The 6,416-nt window shown below is 41.2% G+C and overlaps 1 pseudogene; it reads right to left on the bottom strand.

The window, feature by feature from the left end:
- Positions 1–1,386: 1,386 nt before the first annotated feature.
- On the bottom strand, positions 1,387–6,215 carry LOC129475297 (keratin, type I cytoskeletal 18-like; annotated as a pseudogene).
- Between the last annotated feature and the right edge of the window lie 201 nt (positions 6,216–6,416).

Raw genomic sequence — 6,416 nt, 5'->3', positions numbered from 1 at the left:
ATTTAGTCAGTTCACAATGTATACATCTATCCAAACATCATGTTGTACACTGTCAATATATACTACTTTTATTTGTCAAGTACACCTTAATAAAGCTGGAGGGAGACAAAAAATAATAAGTGTTGTTGCTATATCAAAAAAAGAAAGAAAATAGTCACACTCAATGACACAGAATCTAATTAATGATAATCATTAAAGATCCCTCTTGCCACACTCAAGCTCTAAGCAGAGGTTCAGAAGACAAGAAAAGGAACAAGCATCCACTTTTAGGAACCATCATTTATTCAAAGGTTTATTGAGCACACGATCATGTGCCAGACCAGGCACGATGCAAGATTATGAAGATTTAGAGGTGAACAAAAAAGATCCTTATCTCCCTCCTAGGGAATAGTCGGGTTTTCCTTGCATCAACCTGATTTCCATAGCTCTTCGAGTTACATCTTTAGCTATAGGTCTGTACCAAAAGAAAAGTTGCCTAGTGATATAATTTCTTTACAAATAACAATAATGAATAACAAAAACAATAATAAGATAGCTAACACTTATCTTGTGCTTACTATGTGCCAAAAAGTGTTCTACGCACTTTCATGTATTAACTAATTTAATCTTCAACAATCTTTTGAGTTAGTATTATTCTTCCTTTTTAAAAAAAACAAGGGAACTGAGGCACAGAGAGGTTGAGTAATTCACACAGATTCAGACTATTTGCTACACTATTCTTATTAAGACATAACACTCTAGAGTGTTGTTATTTTTTAATAACAAGGGTTGAAAGAGAATGGGATGTTTTTAATCATAAGTAAATTAATAAATTTCGATGTCAAAATACCCTGTTCTCTAAGCATTCAGTCTAATTGAGATTTAATAATCTAGACTGAATCTTTTCCACTTAATGGAATGCTCATAAAAGCCACATCCAAAGGAAAATAAATTGCAGAGTGTGTTGACTTTTCTTAAAAACTGTGGCTGATTTTCAGTCAAGATGTCCAAATCTCTTTTCAAGCTTTCAGCCCATAAGCCAGTACATCTGCTTCAATATTGAAGTAGGATGTCAGGCCCCTAATATTCCCAGAAGAAACCAGGGGAATTTGGCCAAATGTTTACTAGGATTTCCTTCTAGGCATCTTCTTCCAAATATATGAAGATCCCCAGTTGTGGGTGTTCTAAAGAGGCTCGGATTCAACGATTTACTCCATTTGTCAGAACATGTACCAGATGAGCCATTATGTCCTGTCTCTTGCATGTGCATGTGTGTACCTGAGCCAAGTGGGTAAATACTGAAGAATGTTTTGCTTAAACTTACTCTGGTCTCCTGTAAGTAACTGCAATCCTCCATCTGATGCCTGGAGCCAAGAGCATTCAGTAGGCAACAACTGCCTACCTGATTTAATAAGCAAACCAGCATACAACAACTTGCTTGGCCTCAAAGACATGTAAGTATGATATCTCCCAAACTCTCCCAAACATAATCTTTGAAAATAACAATGATGGCTCCATCTGCAGGGCGTAGCGGGCCTCCATCTCCCTCAGGCAGTTCTCCAAGCTGGCCTTCAGATTTCTCGTGGAGTCCAGGTCGATCTCTAAGGACTGGACTGTATGTCTCAGCTCTGTGAGCATCATCTCAGCAGCTCCAACCTTGGCGGACTGTGTGGTAACCATTCTGGTGCTCTCCTCGATCTGCTGAGACCAGTACTTGTCCAGCTCCTCTCAGTTCTTCCGAGCCAGCTTGTCATATTGGGCCCAGGAGTCTGCCATGATCTTGGCAAGGTCCTGAGATTTGGGGGCATCCACCTCCATGGTCAACCCAGAGCTGGCAATCTGGGCTTGTAGGCCTTTTACTTCTTCTTCATTGTTCTTCTTCATGAAGAGCATCTCCTTCTTGAGAGCCTCGATCTCTGTCTCCAGCTGCAGCCGAGTGACATTTGTGCCATCAATTATCTTGCAGAGCCCATGGATGTCACTCTCCACAGACTGGTGCATGGTCAGCTCTGTCTCATACTTAACTCTAAAGTCATCAGCAGCAAGACGGGCATTGTCGATCTGTCAAACGATGCGGCCATTGTCCACAGTATTTGCAAAGATCTGAGCCCTCAGGTCCTCCATGGTCTTGAAGTAATGGCTCCATTCTCTGACCTGGGGTCCCTTCTTCTCCAGGTGCTCCTGGATTTTGCTCTCCAGCTTCCAATTCTCGGTCTCCAGGCCCCTCACCCTGTCCAGGTAGGAGGCCAGGTGGTCTCTCAGGCTTTGCATGGTCTCCTTCTCATTCTGGATGCCTCCCATTCCTGCCAGACCCCCGGCCATCCCCGTGGCCAGGCCCCCAGACCCCATGCCACCCCGGAAGCTGGTGGAGCGGGACCCGGAGATCCGGGAACCAGAGCCCCCCGTGCCTGCATAGATGCTGGCTGCGTGGCTGACCAGCCGGGTGCTGTAGCTGGGCACCTGGACAGAACCCGGGGACCGGTAGTTGGTGAAGGTGGAGCAAGTGGTGAAGCTCATGCTAGCCGGGGAGGAGAGTGAGAGGACAGGACTCAGGCTTTGCTGACGACTCATTGTTCCCATCTTTATGTTCATGAGTAACCAATGTTTAGCTCCCACTTATAAGTGAGAATATGTGATATTTGTTTTCTGTTCCTGAGTTAATTTGCTGAGGATTATGGCCTTCAGCTGCATCCATGTTGCTGCAAAGGACATTATTTCATTCTTTTTCATGGCAGCATAAAATTCCATGGTGTATATGTACCACATTTTCTTTATCCAGTCCACCACTGATGGGCACCTAGGCTCATTCCATGTCTTTGCTATTGTGAATAGTGCTACAATGTACATACAAGTACATGGGTCTTTGTGGTAGAAAACTTGATTTTCTTTGGGGTATATACCCAGTAATGGTACTGCTAGGTCAAACGGTAGCTCTTTTAAGTTCTTTGGGAAATCTCCAAACTGCTTTCCACAGTAGCTGAACTAATTTACATTCCCAACAACAGTATAAAATAATTTCCTTTTCTCGGCAGCCTCACCAACATCTGTTATTATTGGACTTTTAATAATAGCAAACAACATTTAAATAACCAGGACAGCAAGATTTTCAAATTTTGATATGTGTAAAAATTACCTGGGAAGCTTATAAAAACGTAGCTTTCCAGGCTCCACTCTAGAACATCTGACTTAGTAGGTATAGGGAGTACTGTGAACATCTTTTATTAAAAATAATAGAAAACTGGTGAAAGTGACTGAAATCAATCTAATCCAAATAAGTAAAATGTATTGTGCTTTTACTAAGTCCATATGGAAATTAACAAGATAGAGTCTTATTGTTCATCTTATAAAAAGAATAACAATACTGAACAAATCCTTTCCCAAGAAGTAAAAAGTATGTGTTGATTGTGTGACAGATTTGGGGAAGATCAAGTGAAACTAACAGGGAGGGAAAAGATGGGGAAAGGAAGGGTCAAAGAAGGGAAATGTTCTATCTCTTGCTGTATACAAAACCACTAAGAGACTTAATGGCTTAAAAGGCAACAATCATTTCATTTGTTTATGAATCTGAAATTTGGGCAGGGCTCAGTGGGGACGGTTTGTCTTTGCTCCATGTGTTGCCATCTGGGGTGGCTTAACCTGGGCCAGGGGATCTACTTCCAAGATGGCTCACTCATATAGCTGACAAGTTGATACTGGCTATTAGTTCCTCTTCATGTTGGGCTCTCCATAAGGTGGCTTGGGCTTCCTCATAGCATGGTGGCTGGGTTATGAGGGTGATAATCTCAAGGGACAAGAAGTGGAAACTTCCAATTTCTTAAGGCCTAGCCTCAGAAATTCGCACATTGCTTCTGTCATATTCAACTGGCTAAGCAGTCACAGATCCCAGATTCAAAAGAAAGGGATACATATTTCACCTTTTAGTTGTAGGAGTGTCAGAAAACATTGGAGCCATGCTTTAAAATTGCACAGGGACAGAGAAAGGAAAGACTGAGAACATGAAAAAGAAACTTTGCCTATTTTGCTAAGGCCAGTTCAACTAGGAGGAAAGAAAACACTCCTTCCTTGGCTAGTTAAGAAAAACCATTCCAAGTAGAGTTAGTACACTTTCTAAGATCTTGTCACAAAAATGGGAAACATGGGGGATTTTCCCTACATACTTAAATGGAAAGAAAGTTCTTTCAAATGTCACTCTTATTTCCCAAAATACTTTCTTCTTCTTAACAAATATTGAATGTGCTTACATGCCAGTCACTGTACTAGATGTAGGGGGTATCAAGATAAATAAGACAAAGTCTTTGTCCTCAAATATGAATAGTTAGAGTAAATAATCATTAGAGTCATGCTACACACACATAAAGCTATTTTGGATGCCCATAGGAGAGACAGATTGGTGGGTGGACCAGCTCAAATCCCACTTTCCTTGGGCCATGGATCCCTCATACCAGTTCAGGTATCCTGATCTATGCTGTCACAACTCCTTGTATCGCAATACTTTATTATATATTTGTGAGACTATTTGATTAGCATCTCTTTCCCATACAGGATCACAGAATCCTCTTGAATATTGGGCCAGCTTTAGTGATTCACTTCTAATGAAAGATACACAGAACTGACTCTACGTGACTTCAGAGGTTAGGTTATCAAAGTGTCTGCCTGGCTCTCTTCCTAGCTATACACACCTTGGAGCTCTGGTGCTGCCATGCTGGAGAGACCACACTGAGAGATGAGAGAGACAGAGAGAGAGAGAGAGAGAAAGAGAGAGAGAGACAGAGAGAGAGCTTGAGAAGAGAGAGACAGACAGAGAGGAGCTTGAGAAGCCCCAGCTATTTTAGCTTCAGCTGTTGGAGTCTTTCCAGCATCAACCACCAGATGTGTGAGTGAACAAGCCTTAGATGATTCCAGACCCCAGCCTTCAAGCTGCCTTAGCTGATGCTGCGTGGAGCAGAGATAAGCCTTCTTCTCTGTGTCTGCATCCTATCTGAATTCTTGACCAAAGAATTCATAAACATAATAAATGGTTGTTTTATGCTACTAGGTTTTGGAGCGTTGTTATGCAACCATAGTAATTAGAACAGAGAAAGAAGCAAGATTCAGACTTAGAGGCACTTTACATGAATGAGGGGGAGTTTGTACTTTCCCCCAGGGCTATGGAGAGATATGGAGAGATTTTAGCCAGAAGAAAAGGACAGCTCTATTAGAGTTTTAGAAAATAACTCTGCCTAGGAACAGTGGCTCATGTCTATAATCCCAACAGTTTGAGAGGCCAAGGCGGGAGGATCACTTGAGCCCAGAAGTGTGAGATCAGCCTAGGCAACATAGTGAGATCTTGTCTCTACAAAAAAAAAAAAAAAATTTTTTTAATTAGCCAGGTGTGGTGGTGCATGCTTATAGTCCCAGCTACTTGGGAGGCTGAGGTGGGAGGATTGTTTGAGCCCAGGAGGCTGGGGGTGCAGTGAGCCGTGATCGCATCACTGCACTCTAGCCTGGGTGACAGAGCAAGAACTTGTCTCAAAAAAAGAAAAGAACTCTGGCTACATGCAGTGGGACTCTCATGGGAGATCGCATAGGACATTGATAAAGATTAGCACTTAAAGTCAGAATGATGAGGATCAAGTTCCAGTTTGCTACTGTGTAATCAATGGCATAGTCAGTTAACCCCTTTAAATCTCAGTTTTATCATCTATAAATGAGGAATAGCAACACTCCCCTCTTAGTGAAAAATGTGAAGACAACTCAAATGTGGTCACTGAACGTGTATCATTTCAAGCCTGCTTTTCCACTTTCAATTAAACTGAGTGTTGGGGGAATTTGGTCACATGAGAATTTGAAATGACTGTTGAGATAATAACACCTCTTCATCACAAATAATGCCAGTAAAGACTAAGTCTCTGATTCTAAGTGGCTTGTTCAAGTTGAATTACTTAGAAAGATACTCAACAATTACATCTTGTCACTTCAGGACCAACAGTCATGGTTTTCCAGTGATAATAAGATAGGATGTCTTATGATGACTGAATTGTAGTGTAAAATTTTCAATTCCAAGAGTTGACCCTTTCCCAACACTGGATGATTTTCTTCACTCGTTAAAAAACTAGTAATTGATGTATCATGGAGCATATTTTTAAATCACCTCCAAGTACTGCATCTGAATATGATGAAATACTTTCAGAGAGGAATACGACCAAAGAATAGATCAGCAATATTTTTAATGCTGTTTCCCAAGCTAAAACATTCATCCCTCTAATTTTTTCTAATATGCGATTCAGCTTAGCATCTGACAAAACATTAATTTTTAGTTAGAATTCTCTTCATAATTTTTGGTCTATCTTTAATCTGGTATCCAAAACTGGTAAATGCAACAAACACATGACGTCATTTTTACATCTCAAAATTGTGAATTAGGACCTTCTAAATGAGTATAAAAGGAGGAAGAAGCA

Source organism: Symphalangus syndactylus, chromosome X, assembly GCF_028878055.3.
Source record: "Symphalangus syndactylus isolate Jambi chromosome X, NHGRI_mSymSyn1-v2.1_pri, whole genome shotgun sequence".
In the NCBI taxonomy this organism is placed as follows: domain Eukaryota; kingdom Metazoa; phylum Chordata; class Mammalia; order Primates; family Hylobatidae; genus Symphalangus; species Symphalangus syndactylus.
This window is presented reverse-complemented; position numbering and strand designations above follow the sequence as displayed.